This window comes from Equus przewalskii, chromosome 23 (assembly GCF_037783145.1).
Source record: "Equus przewalskii isolate Varuska chromosome 23, EquPr2, whole genome shotgun sequence".
Taxonomy (NCBI): Eukaryota; Metazoa; Chordata; class Mammalia; order Perissodactyla; family Equidae; genus Equus; species Equus przewalskii.
In genome coordinates, this window is record NC_091853.1 from 196872 (window position 1) to 214678 (window position 17807).

Genomic DNA, 17807 nt, shown 5'->3' on the forward strand with positions numbered 1-17807 from the left:
TCTGGAAGCTGAGAGGCATTGGACCCAGACCCCCAACTCAGACAGGCTGGGGAAGTGTGGTGTCCTGCCCGAGGTCTGCGTGGGCTCTCGCGGGGTAGGGTCCAGCTTCCATGTTCGCCAACTTCCCTGCCTGGACGCAGGGGCTTTTCCTTTCCCAACAGCCTGGCCCAGAGGCCTGGAAGGAGGTGGTGAGGTTAGGAAGCCCGGGTCTGAACTCCTCAGCCCTGCAGGTAAGACCTCATGTGACTTGGCCCTGGCTTCTGACTTCCTGACTTCTGGCTTCTCTTGCTGCCACCCACTTACACACTGTGCACAGCCCTTTTGGGTTGAAGTTATCCTGACACGTCCCACTTCTCATGTCTCCTTGTTGTCTCCCAGACAGCCCCTACTTGTTCTTCAAGACTCAACTTGTGGTCAGTCACCTCCTACAGAAAGCTTCTCCCAAACCTTCCTACCCCTGGCTGGCTAAGGGGCCCACCTTGTGCTCTTACAGTGCCCCATGCCTCCTGGGTCACTGCCCTGACCACATTAGCTGGAAATGTCTCCCCTGCTAGGGACCTGTCTTGCTCATCCTCATGCTTCTAGCACAGGGCAGGTGCCCAGTGAGTGTTTATTGTTTGAATCAATCTCTGGGGCTCTGGGGCCCCTATCCCGCAGGAGGTCAGGCCCCCACCCCTACCACAATGTAGGATCCATCCCGTGCATCGGTAACCACTCCGGGTTCTCAGACCCCACGGCCAGGTTGCATCGCCCTGGAGGCAAGTCCACTGTGGCCTAGAACCAAGATGGGGGAGAATGGGGGCACCCCTGGGCCTGGTCCGACTCCTTCCCGCAAGTCTGACTGGGGTAGTTTTCCAGCTGCAGGCGTCAGGGAGGCGCACAACCTTATTGAACACCTGTGATTTGCCGGGACTCTTCAAAGACTCTGAGTGTCTTATTTCATTTAACTCATAACGAGTCTACAACATAAGTGCTAACACCTCCAGTTTGCAAATGAAGAAACTGAGGTTCAGAAGAAGTTAAAGAATTTGGCTTAAGTCACATAGCTGGTAGGCAGCAGGAGATAGGGGTCCAGCCCCAGCCGAGCCCGCATCATTTAGAGCATGCTGCTCCACCCCCGGCCTGGCCCGCGCTCACCTGGGCACCTGGGGTGCACTGGCTGTTGCACCAGCAGGCTGGCTGCCTGTTCCTGGAGCTGCAGGAGGCTGTGTCTCCTACCACCTTCCAGGCAGGTGCCCTCAGCTGGCCACGGAGGCTCTTTGCCCCCCATCCTGCTTCCAGGATGCTGAGGCTGGGAAGGGGGGCAGCTGGAGGCGTGGTACCCTCCCTCAGCGGAAGAGCGGGTGCTTGCTTACATCTGACTACTTCCCACCTTCTGCTGCAGCTATTTCTGAAGGTGGGAAAAGCACCCGTGGCTTCAGATGCAGAGGTTTTGCGTAGGGGTGTGTGCACTGACACGTAAAACTCAGGGCAAACAAACACATGTGCGCACACGCATGTGCAAGGGGAGCCTGGAACCGGTCATCCAAGCCGGTGACGCGGTCAGGAAGGAGGAGACAGTTCGTGGGTGTGCTGTGTGGGTGGAGAGGCAGCAGGGACAGCTGGGTCCCTGGAAGGCCTGACAGGGAAGTGGATCTCAGGCCAGTGGGCCTGTCACTTAGGCACCAGAGGCCCTGCCTCCTGCCTAGACCTGGCACAACACAGCAGAACCTACCAGCAAAGAGATCTCACTGTCACCACTTCCAGCCAGAGTGCCCTGGAAGAGATATGGACTGGTCTGAGCGGCTGCTCCTTAGGCATCAAATGAGGTTGCCATAAGGATTAAGGAGCTGAGTGTGGTGCACACAGAAGAGCTCAATAATGCTAGTTTCCTTCCAGCTCCACTCACCCCCCCAGGGGTGGGGGGCTCTCCAGCTACAGGACTTCATAGGGGGAGCAGAAGTTGGATCCTAGGGCTCAGCAGGCCCTATGAAGCTGGCCCACTGTGGGCCACTGCAGCCCCCAGGCGGGGTGGAAGGTGTAAGCAGAAATAGAGAACACATCACACATTTAAAGAGTGCCACTCTGGCAGGACCAACAACACAAAGGGTCTCGAGAGCCCAAGACAGCTGTCCAGAGGAGAGAAGGCTGGAGTGGCTGGAGAGGGAACTTGAGCCAGGCCCCATGCATCTCCCTGGCCTTCAGACCCTACCTGAGCTGAGGCATCTCCCCTCCTCTAATGCTTTATTCTAACACCTTCGTGATGAAGAAACCATTTAAAACTTAATTAGACGGGGCCGGCCTGGTGGCATAGTGGTTAAGCTCACGTGCTCTGCTTCGGTGGCCCAGGGTTGATGGGTTCAGATCCTGGGTGTGGACTGAGCACTGCTCACCAAGCTACGCTGTGGCAGCATCCCACATAAAATAGAGGAAGATGGCACAGATGTTAGCTCAGCAACAATCTTCCTCTCACACACACACACCAACCCTTAATCAGAGACCTCCACAGACTGGCAGCACCCTCCTCCTTGGGCCCTGGGGTGGGCGGGTGGCTGGGGGAGGCAGTTGTCTGGAGCCCATCGAAAGAGAGGGGCAGCAGACTGATGACTCACGTTTGCTCGCACCTCTGACCCCAAGGCTTGGCAGGGGCCCAGACCAATCCTCCGCCTCCATGAGGCCCCTCCAGGATGGGACTGACCACTGCCCACCCGCGGCCGCCCCCTTTGAAGGCTGTTGGGCACGAGGCTGACTCGTGCAGGCTGGTTAGCAGTCTGCCAGGAGCTGCGGGGAAAGCGAATTGTTTTCTCTCCATAATCTTCCGGCGTGAGTGCGAGTTCAGACTAGCACGTCTACATTTCCCTCAACTGGATGAGAAGCTCCTTGTGGCAGGGGTGGTGTCTTACGTGCTTTTTGTGCCCCACAGCACCAAGTGTAGGCCTGAGCATGCAGAGGGTACCCAAGGGATACAAATAGTGAAACGTGTAGTCCCCTATCAGCTCTGTGTGTAGACAGAGAAGGGATTATTCACTTTCATTTTGCAGGGGAAGCAACTGAGGCTCTGAGAGGTTAAGTGACTGAGAGGTGGCAGGTCTGGATTAGAACACAGGTCTTTGGCTCTCTGGAGTCACGCCCGGCAGATGGATGCCTGCCTCCCAGGAGCAGTGTGCACGGGGGGCTCGGAGTGACTGCCTCGGGTGCGGACCCCTCCAGGTGACCTGGGCCCTCAGCACCTCCTCCCTGTGGCTACTTGATGGGCCCCTCAGCAGCATTCCTTGATTTCCGGCCAGCGTGACTCCCTGGGGGACAGCACGGGGAAGGCCCTGTTCCTATGTGAGCGTGGCTGGGCCTGGAACCAGAGGGACCAACAGCCAGCAGGCTGCCCACAGACCTCAGCCTGCCTCCTGACTGGGAGCTGAGGGCTGCTCCTGGTGCAGGGACTGCTGGCCAGCCATGGCCTTCAGTGACAGGAGACTGAAAGCCCTGGGGCCACATCAAGGCAACAGGGTTGCCCACGGATGCAGTCTCTCCGTCGCCTCCTCCCCACTCCTCCGCCCTCCCTGGTGCCTTCCGCCCAGCCCCTGGGAGCCGAGCGTCCAGGGGGAGGGGCTGGCGGGGGACAGGTGATAGATTGCCTGGTCTTCGCTGCTTCAGTGCCAGGGCCCCCCTGAGCTGCGGAGACAGAAGGGCAGCATAACTGAGCGTATCGTTGATAAACTCCGGCCTCCTCACCAGCAGATAAGTGCTGGGTGGGAGGGATGCAGAGGGAGGGGGGGCCAGCACCCCATCTGTGCACCTGGCCTCCAGTGCCTCCTGGGATGTGAGTATGGCTCCTCACTCCCACCTCTCATTTAGTCACAGACAACCAGGACCTCAGAGCTGGAGGAGACCTCAGCGTTGATCTGGAGTCTGAATTCCATAAGTAACTGGTGCAAGGGAGGAGTGGTGGAGGGGAGGAAGCCTGGGCTTTGCGTCAGAGTCTGGGCCGGGCTCTGCCTCTGCTGTGTGACCTTGGCAGAGTGGTCACCTGCACCTCCAACGCCTGAGCTGGCAAATGGGGACAACACGCTGCTCGCAGAATTGCTGGGAGGAGCACGGGGTGTGAGTGCACGAAGCACCTCTCATTCCATCTTACACATACTTCTCTCTCACCTTTTGTAATAAACTTTTTTCATATTATCGAGGTATGACATATGTAGAGGAGAGTGCATAAATGGCCCCAACCCCAAGTGTACAGCTCAACCAATTTCTACATTTGTAGATACTGGTACAGCCCCACCCAGAATAAGATGTGGATGCTTCCAGCAGTGGGGAAGCTTCCTTCCCAGGCAATATCCAGCCGGCACCCGGAGTGAGCCACTGTCCTGATTTCTACCACCATCAACCAGCTTCATCCTTTAAACCCAGACGTCCCCTCCTTCTCCATCACAGTTTGGGAGCACGGTCTTGTGAAATAGCCCACTTTGGCACCAGGGAACTCCAGAACTTCAGATTTGCAATTCGCTTAATTCATCCTCATGCTTCAAACTGGGCTGTAGCTTCTCCACGTCTGACGCTTCATCAGCGATCTCCGGGGAGGGGGACTGGTCCCTCTTTCTTGTCCTACAATTCCCATATCTAGAAATTGCTCTGTGCCTTGGTGGGCCGGAATCCTTAGGCCTGGGCCTGAGTGCCCCCCTGCCTCGGGGCGGGGAGATGTGCGAGCGCCTCCCCCCTGCTCAGGCGGTACTGTAGCCCTGTGAGCCTCATCCGACCTCCCTTCTGGGCCACCCCTGGGAGGACGCTGCGACCCCTGGGTCTCCTCACCACAGAGTCTGGGGCACCAGGTGAGAGGACAATTGAGGGGTGGCCAGGAACCAGGGACCCAGATTGCTTCAAACTGCCCCTGGGCCTCCCAGCCCGGCCGTCTCAGAGGCCCCTCACCCTCAACTTATCCCAAGTCCAGCTTCTCCCACCAAACCTGCTCTTGCTCCTTCGGTCCCATCTCTGTCAGTCAGCGCCACCATCCACCAGTCTCCAAGACTGGAAATCTCGCTGCCATCTTGACCTGCCCCTCCCACCCCCACCCCGACAGTGCTCGCACTTACTTTCCCTTTCCATCTCTTGTCTGGACCCTACAATGGCCTCTTTCGGTCTCTCTTCCTCACCCTAGAGTGAGCCTCTCATTCCCAGACACCCCGTGCTCCTGCCAAATCAGACTTGCTATTTCCTTCCACACCTCCGGCCTCTCACTCTGCCTGCAAAGCCCTTCCCCAACTTCAACTATTGAACTCCTCTTCAGTCATAAAAACCCATCCCAAATGCCACTTCCTCTGGGGCTCTCTCCACGATTCCCTCTGAGAAGGGTGGTTACTCCCGCGGCGTCCCTGAGACTGAACAGACGTGCACATAGCACTTTCCTTGCTGCCAGGCTGCGTGTGAGTGTGCCTGCATGGCCCCGCTGGAAGCTTCTCCGGGGAACGATGGTGATGGAGTTTTGCATCCCCAGAGCCTAGCCCAGCGCGCAGCGCAGAATTTCCCTGTAGGGGTGGGACGTGTTCTACTGCGTAAACTGTGAATCGCAACCCATTAGCAGGTCATGAAAACAATTCAAAGTGGGTCATGATCTGCATTTTTTTAAAAAGTGAAATAAAACAGTAAATATCAGAGTGCATTGTATGTAGCTAGATTAGGCATTATTTTGAGAAGCATTTTGTGACGCACGTGCGCGCACACACACGTGTACAGGGACATGATGCAAAATCATGCATTTTTTGCTTTGGGTCCCAAATAGAAAAGCTTGACAACCATTATTTTCTGAGTGTCTCTCTTGGTGAGTCCCTTTAACTCTTGGTGATGCCACTGGAAGGATGATATAAAGCAAAGTTCCAGAGGAAAGACGTGACATTCTCCAGCGCCTTCTATGAGCCAGGATTTCTGTTTGCTGGCCATTCTGTGTACCTCCTCCCATCCTCCCAACAACCCTGTGAAAAAGGTCCTCTCTAGATGAGAAACCTCAAGTCCAGTGAAGCTACTGGATCAGCCCGAAGCCTCCCGGCTAGGGCGTGGGAGAGCCCGAATCTGGGCGCAGGTGTGTCTCATTCACTGGAAACCCATTCTGTTTCCATGATGGTGGTGCTGAAGCTGACTTCCAAGAATGGGTGATGGTGGGGGGTGGGCATCTCCTGGGAAGGACGAGCTTTCTCATGTCCACCCTCGCTAGCCCCTCCTGCTGGAGTGAGAGGAGTCCGTGTTCCAGTAAAAACTCCTTCCTGGGCCTGGGAGGGAAGGGACTTGTCCCCGAGCAGAAATGTCTGTGTGCCCAGGTCCCCGGCTGGCTGGGCCGCAGGGAGGGTGTTAGAGGTGGAAGCCTGGAAGGCAGCCTGCTTGTTCCTTCTGAATTAGGAGTGGGGGTGCCAGCGGGCAGCACACAGTTGTTTTTGTCTGGTTGCACTGCACCAAAGAAGGCTCAGGGGAGCGGAGCCGGCTTGCCAGGGCACAGGGAGCAGCGCCAGGCTGAGTCCCACTGCCAGGTGCTGCCAGGCCTCTGCTGACCGCCTGCCCATCCTCAGGAAGCCTTCTCTGACCCCGCCGCCCCTCTCCTGGGCTCCGACTGTGCCCCGCATCCCCCCATCATAAACTGGCTGGTTACTGTCTGTCTCTCCCACCAGACTGTGAGCCTCTCAGGGGAAAGAACTGTGCTCCAAGTGCCAGTTCCTCCAACAGTCTGGCACACAGTAGGAGCTCAGAAAACATCTGTGGAAGGGGGAAAAGCGGGAGGTAAGGAAGGAAAAAAGGCAAGGAAGTGCAGGGCGGGGAGAGAGGAAGGGGCTGGCTGGCTGTTTCAGAGCTCCAGAAGACCAGGTGGGTCAGAGTCTGGGCTCGGGCCTCTTCCGCCTGCCTACTCGCCAGCTGGAAGGGGACACACAGGGCCGGCGCCCTGCCCCCCGCTCTGGCCACTGTGCGGCCACTGTAGCCCCCTCGGGGGAGAAGGCACTTCTCTCTGACTCAGGTTTATGCCTCCGGGGGCTCTGATCCTCACCCACCTGGAGCTGTCTCAGGCTGCCCCTCCAGAAATCCTGTGGACTCCAGCCACCTCTCTGAGGGCTTCGCGTAGTGCCTCAAATGAGGCCTTTAGAGCCCGGTGCTGGCCGTGTGACCTTGAATGTTCTCCTCATCAGGCTCTTCCTCTGAAACCCGGCAGAAAGCCTACCTCACCGGGGAAAAGTGAAACGATGATGTCTGTAACGCACCTGGAGCTCAGGAGACCCCTTTCCCTGTTTATCCACCTCAGTGTGGTGGGGCACAGCCCCTGGCTTCTAAACCCCCTTCGTTCCAGGCCAGCACCAGACTGGCCCTGCTGATGGTCACGTGGCCTCTAAGCCGGGCACCCTCTCTTGGGAGCCCTCCCATTGCAGGCGGACACTCCTTCCGGATGGAGCTGCCCTCTCCTGCGTCAACTATAAGCCCTCCCTGAGGCCTCCAACCGGGGTCTAGTTTCTGGTCTTCAGGGTGGCTCTAGGACTCGGCTCATGGAAGCTCGCCGATGCCTGGCACAGCGCTCACCCATAAACAACCCAGCTCCTCCCAGCTCAGGCGAGCAACTCCTGGTTCCCCAGATGCTCCCTGGGAGGGTGCAGAGGGCCCCTCCTAGCAGAGTTCTAAGTGTCCCGGCTTGATGGCAGCCCAGACATTCTACGCTGGCCCCAGGCACAAGCCGGAGGGGCAGCCCAGCCCAGCCACTGAGCCTCTCCCACCTCCCCCTCTAATTCCTTCCCAGAATCAGATGAGGTGCTGGGCAGACCCTGCAGCGTTCTTGAAGGGCTAGCTCCTGTAGCCAGGGCCCCAGGACACCCCTTCAGACACAGTGGGTCCCTAGTAGCTAGGTGCAGGGGAAAGGAGGAGAAAGCTCCAGAGAGATGCAAAAAGGCTCTTTCCTGCCCCCGTGCCTTTGCACATGCAGGGGCCTTGCCCAGAAGTCCCTTTCCTCACTGTGTATCTCAGGAATCCCTCCCACCTCTGGGGTCTCAATGCACATTCAGTCGCTGAAGGCTTCCCTGAGCACCGCCCACCCCGAGTAATCATCCCTTGCATCTCCCCCATCCTCGAACAGCCCACGTCCAATACTATGCTCATCTTCTCTCAGACGGTGCACTCCTCCGGGGCAGCTCTGTGGCTCGTGGCCCCAGAACTAACAGAGAGGGAAGCCCGACAGGTATCCAGTGTGGTCTGAGGTGAATGGGCACCAGCTGGAGGTGTGAGTTCCCCTCTCCAGGGTTTGCAGTGCAGAGGGAGGGACCCCCCCCCCCAAGGCATAGTGGGGTGGGGGTGCCTGGGGAGAAGGTTTGGGGCCTGGGTGCCGAAGAGAAAGAGGCAGAGAGAATGGGGAACAAACCGGTTAAACAAGCAGAAAGGCCAAACCTCTTCCAATGGAAAAGGAAAATGAAACCAGAATGAAAATGGACAAGGCGGAGAGGAAAGGAGACCCACCCATCCCGTCAGCAGGCCTCCAGATGAAGCTCCGAGAGAGATCAGAGCAGGAGCTGTGGGCCGGCCGGGCTCCCGCCTCCTCCTCCGGAGGCTCTGGCGGCCAGGCCTGGAGAGGACGGCTGCAGCTGAGGCCCCGCCGCGGTTCTGGCCCCCTCGCCACCGTGAGAACGGCCTGTCAGTCCGCACCACCTCTTCGAGGCCTGCCCTGACCATTCCTTCCCGGGACCCCTCCCCAGTCCCACTGGGCTCTCCCTCAGCAGTCCCCTCCCCAGATCGGGGTCAGACCTGTGCAGAGCGTTTCTCAGAAGCTCCATCCGACCTTCTCTACCCTCAGCCAGCTTCTCTGAAGCCAGAGCGGGAAGCAGAGGTCAGGGTGCGGGAGCCCGTGGTAGAGGACAGGACGGGGCTGGGTTCTCGTCCCGGCTTAGGGACAGACCTCGGAATCCGTCCCCTTACCTCTCCAGGCCCGGGCTCCTCATCTGTGAAGTGAGGGATGGGTTAGAGCACCAGCCCTAAAACTGTGGGCCCTGGACCAGTGTCAGCCTCTCCTGGAAACGTGTTAGGATTTGGGTTCTCGAGCCCACCCCAGGCCTCCAGAATCGGGAACGGAGGTGAGCCAGCAACCGTGTTGGAGCAAACCCTCCAGGCGGCTCTGATGGGGGCTGGTGCTGAGAGTTCCCCCCGGGTCATCTCCAAGGCCCCTCCAGCAGAGATTAGAGTTCTGTGAATAAGAACAGTGCCGGCGGAAAGCTCTGGTAAAGCTATGCATATGAAGAGCTCCTCATCACTGTCCTGACAGACAACACTCCAGTATTCCAGACCCCTCACCTTCTCTGTCCTGGCCACAAGGGGACGCTCTGCCCGATGAGTGTTAATAGAGCCCAACGGTATGCTGGCACTGGGAGGGGCTGGGGTACTAGGTTATGCGGAGGGCAGGGGGAGGCACAGATTTAAAAAAACACTCCAGTAAAGCATAAGAGTTGTCAGAGAAGGAGTCACCAAGGTCCACAAGGGCACGGCCTAGAGGAGAGAACACGACTCTGCCTCATGTGAGAAGCTGGGCAAAAATTCAGAGGAAATTTACTAAACCTCACTGAATTTTACACTAAAAACAGGCAGATTGGGCCGGCTCCGTGGCCGAGTGGTTAAGTTCGCGTGCTCGCTGCGGCGGCCCAGGGTTCGGATCCTGGGTGCAGACATGGCACCGCTCGTCAGGCCACGTTGAGGCGGTGTCCCACATCCCACATCTGGAAGGACCTGCAACTAAGATATACAACTATGTACAGGGGGGTTTGGGGAGATAAAGCAGAAAAAAAAAAAAAGATTGGCAACAGTTGTTAGCCCAGGTGCCAATCTTAAAACACACACAAAAAAACAGGCAGATTCGATGGTATGAAAATTATACTTCAATAAAGTTGTTTAAAAAAATTTGCAAGGAAGTGTCTCCTGCTTCAGTAGGCCAGCAGAGCACAGCTGTGGAAGGCAGCGTGCACGTCCAGGGGACGCCGTGAGGTGGACCCCCAGAGTGCGGGTGACGTGCTGAAGGGCTGCAGCACCGGCCGGAGCCAGACTGGTCTGGACACGCTACCGCAGGCAGAGGGCGGCCGAGGGGGCATCTGAGGCTGTGAGCACCAGAGCCATCAATAACCACAACAATCTAGTGGGATTGGACGCAGCTTCAGTTCAAAGTCTCCCACATCCGCGAGCCTATATGATCCTCACAAGAGCCTTGTAAGGTCATAGGTGCCATCACCTCATTTTAAGGGAAAGGATGTTAAGTGACTTGGCTAAGGTCACACAGCAAACCAGTAATGGAGCCAGGGCTAGAAGACAGCGTGCTTCCAGGTCTAGTCCTGATTTCCCCGGTGGGCAGCAGTGCTGATAAGGGCGGCCCTTGACTGAGGACAGACGACGAGCGGGGCCATGGGCTAGGGGCCTGAGTGGTTGCACTGAGCGTTCGTAACCACAACTAGGATACGGGATTACTCGCCCACTTCACAGATGTGACAGGGTAGACACCTTGCCCGAAAACATCCAGCTTGTGAAGCCAGAACTTCAAAAAGGTTCTGGCTGAGACGAAAGCCTGTGCTCCAAACCCTGGCCCCACACCACCCTCCCCCAACGCTGCCCAGCTCTCCTCTAGCCCAGAATGGAAGGTGGAGATTCCCAGTGGACTTCTCCTCATTCAAACTCCCTTGAGCCCGGGCCAACCCATGAGAAAGAAACTGGCCCCCGGCCTACTAAGCAGCCCCCTGCAAGGGAAGGCCCTTCCTAATCCGGCAGGGGCTCCTACTCTCTCACACCTGTCCATGCCTTCTGAGCCCAGCATACCCACTGGGGGACCAGCAGCTCCCAGGGCCCCCGAGCCCGGTGGATGGAAACGCTGCCGCTCGTGATCAATAACAGGCATAATTCAGCGACTGTGGGGAGTACAAAGGAGTGGAGGTTAAATCAATATTTAGAAGCTTCGAAATTAAACTAATTAAGAGCAAGCTTTAATGATTTTTACTGTCTGGGAATAAAAAAGACAGAAAGCCCACCTATATTTCATGATCCTACCTTAGTAGCTTGTAATAATTCGGGAAGAGTGGAAGATGAAAGGTGCTCCCAGCCAGCCCCACTTTCTGCGTTGCAGGAGAGGGGAGTACCTGGTCCTTGGGAGCAGAAGATGGGGAGGAGGAAATGGACAGGATGGAGCCCAGGATGCAAATGGCATCTTGTGAGGGCCACAGGCTTGGGTTGGGGACTGTGATGGGTTGAATTGAGTCCCCTCAAAAGACACAGTGAAGTCCTAACTCCCAGTACCTGTGAATGGGACCTTAATTTGGAAATTAAGTATCTTTGAAGATGCAATCAAGTAAAGATGAGGTCATACTGGATTAGGGTGGGGCCCTATAATCTTATAATTATAACATTAAAACATTATTACATTAAACATAACATTAAATTTAATTAAAATCTTATAACCTTATAATCCCTTATAATCAATAAGACTGGTGTCTTATAAGAAGAGGGACATTTAGACACAGACACAGAGACTGCCACGTGATGACGGAGACAGAGACTGAAGCGCCCACGACCAACGGCCAGCCCCAGCAGCTCGGAGGTGGCGAGGCAGGATCCTCCCCACAGGTACAGAGGGAGCACGGCACTGCTGGCACCGTTATTTCAGGCTTCTAGCCTCCAGAACTGGAGACAACATGTTCCTGTTGTTTGAAGCCACCCAGTTTGCGAGCGCAGCCCCAGGAGACAAACACTGGGACCCTGGGTTGTAGTTCCCACCTGCCACTTACTAACTGTGCAAGCTTGGCTAGATGCTTAACCTCTGGGAGCCTCAGCTTTCTCCTCTGGAAATGGGGATAAGACAGAGCTGTCGTACAGATCCAATGCAAAGGCTGGTGTGAACCACGCACTATGAGCTGAATGTGCTACACAGGCGTCACCAGGCTCATCGCTGGTGGAAAGAATCTGGGAAGAGGCTCAGGCCGGCTGTCAGAGGGACAGGAGATCCCCCGGCGACCCGCAAGTCGGGTCTGGGTCTAACCAGGTCCCGGCGTGAGGTGTCTTGGCGCTGGGAGAGGGAATGTAAACATGAGGGTATCTTACTGTCGTTCCCAACAGGGATTTTGTGTGTCGCCCACTTGTCCCTAGTTTTCTCATCTGTAAAACCCCTTTCAGGGTTGGATAACATTATTTTAAAGGTATTTTTCAGCATCATTCTCTGGGCTTATTTATATATTTAAAAAAGGAGTAAGTCTTAGCAGCCCAACCTCACTCTCATCCTTAAACCTCTCGCAGCCCGGTGCCTAGGACAATTCAGAGGGCGCAGGCGGGGAGAGGTCAGGAGGGCTTGGCCATCACCCCTCTCTGCCCTGACGGCCTGCGGCCAGGGAGGAGGACCCAGGCCACTCTTCCTCTGCCCTCCCTCGAGCCTACCAGGCAGGAAAGGAACAGGAAACCACGCAGGCAGCAAATAAAACCTCTATCGATCGTGAGATGGCTGGCACACCAAGTCTGCCTGGCTCCCAGAACTGTTCATCTCAAATAAACGTTCCTGACGATCGCTGGTACTAAACACTGGAGTCTGACTGTAAAGTGCAGTGGAACAGGGTGGCCAAGCACGGAGCTGCTGCCGCGCCGTCGGGGCCTCTCCCAGGGCTCCAGTGGGAGAAGGTCCTCAGGTGGTCTCCCAGAATTTCAGAAGGAGCCGGACCTTACAGCAGTGGGGTTCCCCAATGGGGGAACCAACCTTCCTGCCACGTGACAACCAACAATCTTCCCAGATGGGAGTCAGTGAGGCGAATGAGCATGTGTTTGCACACGCAGGGAAGGGCGAGGCCAGCAGCATCACACAAGAACCACCACTGTCTCACCCCACACTGCCGCCACTGAGGTTCACCACCATGTGGCCACGTGGTCACCCACCTGCAGCCCACCATCTCACCCCACACTGCCGCCACTGAGGTTCACCACCACGTGGCCACGTGGTCACCCACCTGCAGCCCACCATCTTTATCAGTATCACCAGCCCCACTGCGGCCCCTGCCACCCCCAGGCTGGCTGCCATCACCACACATCACTTTGAACACCCTCCATTAGCATCACCAGCTCCTCCATCCATCTCCACAATCCGGTCACCATAAGCACCCTGACCATCATAAGAAAATTTGTACGGCTTCATTGCTGTGACATGTACAGAATCTGAACTGTTTCAAATGGTTTCTACCCCTGGTAAACATACTTTAGACGATGAGAGCCCTGTAACACTAACATGAGAACAAGTGGATTCACGTGGACACAGAGGTCACCCTGAAAGAAGCGTGAACATAGACATGTGAGGCACACACAGAGAACTGGAGGAGGGGGAGATGGCTGCAAGGCAAGCAGGGCACAGGCCGGGCGTGCAGGGATAAAAATGGCCATTCTTTTTCCTCCTGTTATCTATGTTTTTCAACTTGGGCTGCACCATGGAATTATATGGGAATCTTTTAAAATATACTGATGCCTACGTCCCACTCCAGACCAATTAAATCAACCTTGGCGGGTAGGATGCAGGGGTGTTATTAAAAAAGAAAAAACTCTCTAGGATTTCTTTGTATGTAAATTTTACATCAATAGAGAAAAAAAGACTGTAAACAAAAATTTAACTCCACAGTTGTTGATACTAAAGTATTCAGGGAGAAGGGTACTGATGTCTGCAATTTACTTTGAAATGCACCAAAAATAAGAAGGATTGATGGAGAGATGGAGAGAGATGTGATAAAGCATGTCTAGGAGAAGGTTAATGGCAGAATCTAAGGGGTGGGTGCACGGCTGCTCACTGCAACATTCCTTCAACTTTTGCCCTATGTTTGAAATTTTCCATAACAAAACACTGGGGAAAAATCCCCACCTGGTTTTAAGGTGAAGCCAGGACCGAGAACCATTGTATCTGAAGGGAAACTGCACAAGTGGGTGAGTTTCTCTTTCCTCCACCCTCCATGTGTGAAAGAACATACCCCTTTCTCACCAAACCAAGAAGACTCCAGTCCACGCTTCCCCACCCTTCTCAAGTTGGGGTGCACACAGACAAGTGCATTTGTACAGTGCACCTGGGGAAATGGAGGCAGCTGCTTTCACGGGAGAGAATGGTGGGGAGACGCCTGCTGCCCCAGGCCCCACAGGCTGCCCTGAGTGCCCAGGGCTGTGCCTGGACCCGCCACAGCCATACTAGCTGGCCAGCTCTGCTCTGCTCAAATGGCCCCAAGTCGCCGTTTCTCAAGCCTGGGCTCAGCATTCTTAGCAAGGATGAAATCCTTTCCCAGGAAAACCAGACCAGAGTCTGACCACCACAGCACACGTGTGTGTGCCTGTGTGTGAGTGTGCGGCGGGGAGGACACGCGGGCAGGGGCCCGACCCCACGCCACATCTGCATGCTCCCACACACCCGCTGGCCCTGCTGAGGGAATGCCATGGCAACACCCTGCTCCTTAAACACGGGAGTCTGTGCTGCCCTTGCAGAGCAGCATTAGGCAATTTAATTAAGGAGCTGGCAGCAGACAAACTTTGTGAGTTAAAGGCATTTTATTAAATCTCATTGTATTATGCGGCTCAGTTCCCCCAGGAGCTGCGGAGCACAGAGGAGAATTTGCTGGGGTTTTCTTTTCCCTTCTCTGCTTTTGGTGGCCTCCCTTCAGCTTCATGAAAGCACTCACTGAGCGCAGGGGGACCCCAGCTGAGACTGCTTGCTCCCTTCCCCCGAGCGCCACGCCTGGCACCAGGCTGCAGGCAGCAGTCTGGGAGCACGGTCTGCAGCACTGGTGCCACGTAGTACGTTCACAGAGCGCCCCACGCGCGACGTCTCAGGGCTGCCCCCCAGCTTCTGTGTTCACAATGGCCCGTTTCACTTGCCGGCACCAAGCTGAGTGCTTCCCACACATCCTCTCACTGAACCCTCCCACCCCCTGGAGAAGGAACTCTAGCCTCCCCAGGTTATAGACCAGGAAACTGACGCTTCAGGCCATCAAGCAGCTTGCCCAAGATCTTGCAAGGAGTACGGAGCAGAGGAGCAAGCGCAGACGGTTGGCACTGCCCTCTGCTGCCCTGTAAGGCTGGTGGTCTCCTCCTATTTCTCCCCGCAGAGTGGGCTCCACTCAAATCTCCCAGCCAGGAAGACAATTCCAGGGTGAAGCTGGGGTGGGAGTCAGGCTCTCCAGGACCCTGATTTCCTAACCTACCAGGCCTAGAATGTGTGAACGTGCCTCATGGAAGGTCAGACCCCGGCCCGAGGACTCATTAACGTGCTCAGGGGCCCTGACCTCTCCTCCTGGTCCTCCCAGAGTGTCTGGCTGGGACCCGAAGCCAAGTCCATCTCCTCTGAGGACCAGAGGCTAGGAAACCAGATGATATGGCATAGGACACTGTGGCTGGATGTGGGGAAGAACTTCTTTGGTAAGAGTGCTTGAAACCAAAAAGGCATGACCTGCCAAGAAACTACATGACGCCTACTCGGCCCTAAGTGGAGAGGACTTTGGGCCTGTCTCTGGGAGCCCACCCCTGCAGTCCTGCCCCTGGGCTGGCCAACGGTCTCCAGGGCTCTGTGAGCCTGTGAAGGATCCCACCCTGAGACTGCCCCCCGTGGCAGGGACTCTGGGCGTCCCTCCTGTGTGAGCAAGCATAGGGAGCCCAGCACGGCCCCCGGGCAGCTCTGGAGAGGCTCCCTGTCCTCCAGGGCTCAGTCGGCTCCTGGGCCACGCAGGTGGTCAGCCGGGCTCAGTGAGAGAGCCCAGAGCTGCACCAGGAAGGGGAGAAAGGCCTTCCCTCTGCAAACATGCACTGAGCCCCACCTGAGCACTCTGAGAAAGGGGGAGCGCCTACCCCTGGACCTGCCTAGGCTCACCTTCCTCAGGGCTCAAATGGGCGGTGCCACGCACCTCGCGCAGCCGTGCGGAAGCCAGGAGGTGCTTACTCTCTGCCAGGCCCTCGCCACTGCCCTCTGAGACCTCATGATGGCTCTATTATACTACCCCACTGTCAGATGGTGAAACTGAGGCCAAAAGGAGCTAAGCCTCTCGCCCAAGCTCATCCAGCTAGTAAGGGGCAAGAGCCAGGGCTCTTTTAACAACCCCAGCATATTTCTATGCGTGTACATACATGTACAAGTGTATATGTACATATGTACACACACATACACATGCATGTTATTACATAATCGTATAAATTAACAACAGCTTTGAGACAGAATTCATAGACCAGAAATTCACAATCACATTACAGCTGAGAAGTAAATTTAACAGCTGGATTTGCCCCCAAGCTTAAGGATGTGCGGTCACTGTCTGACAGGGTCAAGAGGGCCCGTGAGTGTGCGGCTTCTCCTCTTGGAAGGGGCTTCAGGGGCTGCAGCACACGGAGCCAGGGGAGCCCAGCACGCGGCCCCTCATTGTGAGGCCTGTGTCCGCTCCCCGCCCCCCTCTCTCTGGACTCTCCCCACCCTGCTCTTTGTCCAGCACCGTCCCCTCCCCACCCCCCCTACCCTTCTCTGGACTCTCCCCACCCTGCTCTTCATCCAGCCCCCTCCCCTCCCCGCCCCCCCTTCTCTGGACACTCCCCACCCTGCTCTTCATCCAGCACCGTCCTCCCCTTGCCCCGACCAGCCCCTGGGGCTTCCACCTGGCTCCCAGGTCTGGTCTACCTGTTCCTGCTCCCTTGCCCCACCTGGCAGAGACTCAGCCTCGACTGTAGGCACCCTCCAGTTGAGCCCTTCGAGAAGTCCCCAGAAGGGTGGCCATTTGTGTGTTTAGGCCAGGGAGGACAGAGCTGGTGGCAGCGGAGGGTCAACAGGCTAACTCCAGGGATGCCCAGGTCCACACGGCCACTTTGTAGTCTCCCAGGGAATGAGCCGCCTTTGAAGGACTGGCAGGAAGAGAGCTCGTCTGGGCGGGACCCTCGAGGTTCTAATCCCAGCTCTATCACTTTCCACCCATGGGACAATCTCACTGAACCCCAGTTTCTTCTCCTCTGTAAGATGGGAAAAAGAACATGCGCCTTCAATTTGAATAGGTACCCTTCATTGAACGCTGACTATCTGCTGGGCCTTTCACAAAGCTTTTTTTCTTATTTAATCCACACAACAACCCTATGAGAATTGTAGTGTTATATTTACGGGAGGGGAAATGGAGGCTCAGAGAAGTTAAGCAACTTGCCCAAGATCACACAGCTAGTACACGTAGAAGCCCCAATTGAAGTCCAGCACTATGTGACATGGAAGACCTCACTCTTAACTACCACATCAACTGCTAGGCTGTGAGGGAGTCTGCGGAGGGATGTGTGTGTGCTTGTAAACAGAAAGCTCCAGAACAACTAATGCAGGGGGTTTCCAATACTCCAAACCTCACATGGCTTTGCTTGGACAGTTTTCCTCCACTGAGATAAAAACAAGTGCACCCATTCATTCATTCATTGCACCATATTCACAATAGCCAAGACACAAAAGCAACCTAAGTGTCCATCGATGGATGAGTGGATAAAGAAGATGTAGTGTGTGTGTGTGTGTGTATACACACCATATATAGACACACACAATGGAAAGTTATGCAGCCATAAAAAAGAAGGAAATTCTGCCATTTGCAACAACATAGATGGACCTTGAGGGCATTATGCTGAGTGAAATAAGTCAGACAGAGAAAGACAAATACTATATGACCTCACTTATGCGTTGAATTTTTAAAAAAAACCCCCAAACAAAAACTGAACTCAGAGATATAGAGAACAGACAGGCAGTTGCCAGAGGCAGGGGGTGGGGAGAGGCCAAATGGGTGAAGGGGCTCAAAAGGTACAAACTTCCAGTTACAAAATCAGTAAGTCCTGGGGATGTAACGTACAGC

General features: G+C 55.7%; 1 protein-coding gene across 7 annotated transcripts in view; it reads right to left on the minus strand.

The window, feature by feature from the left end:
• LRRN2 (leucine rich repeat neuronal 2) overlaps nt 1-17807 on the minus strand; it is a 77769-nt gene that overhangs the window by 22539 nt on the left and 37423 nt on the right. The gene's annotated exons all lie outside the window — the stretch shown is intronic.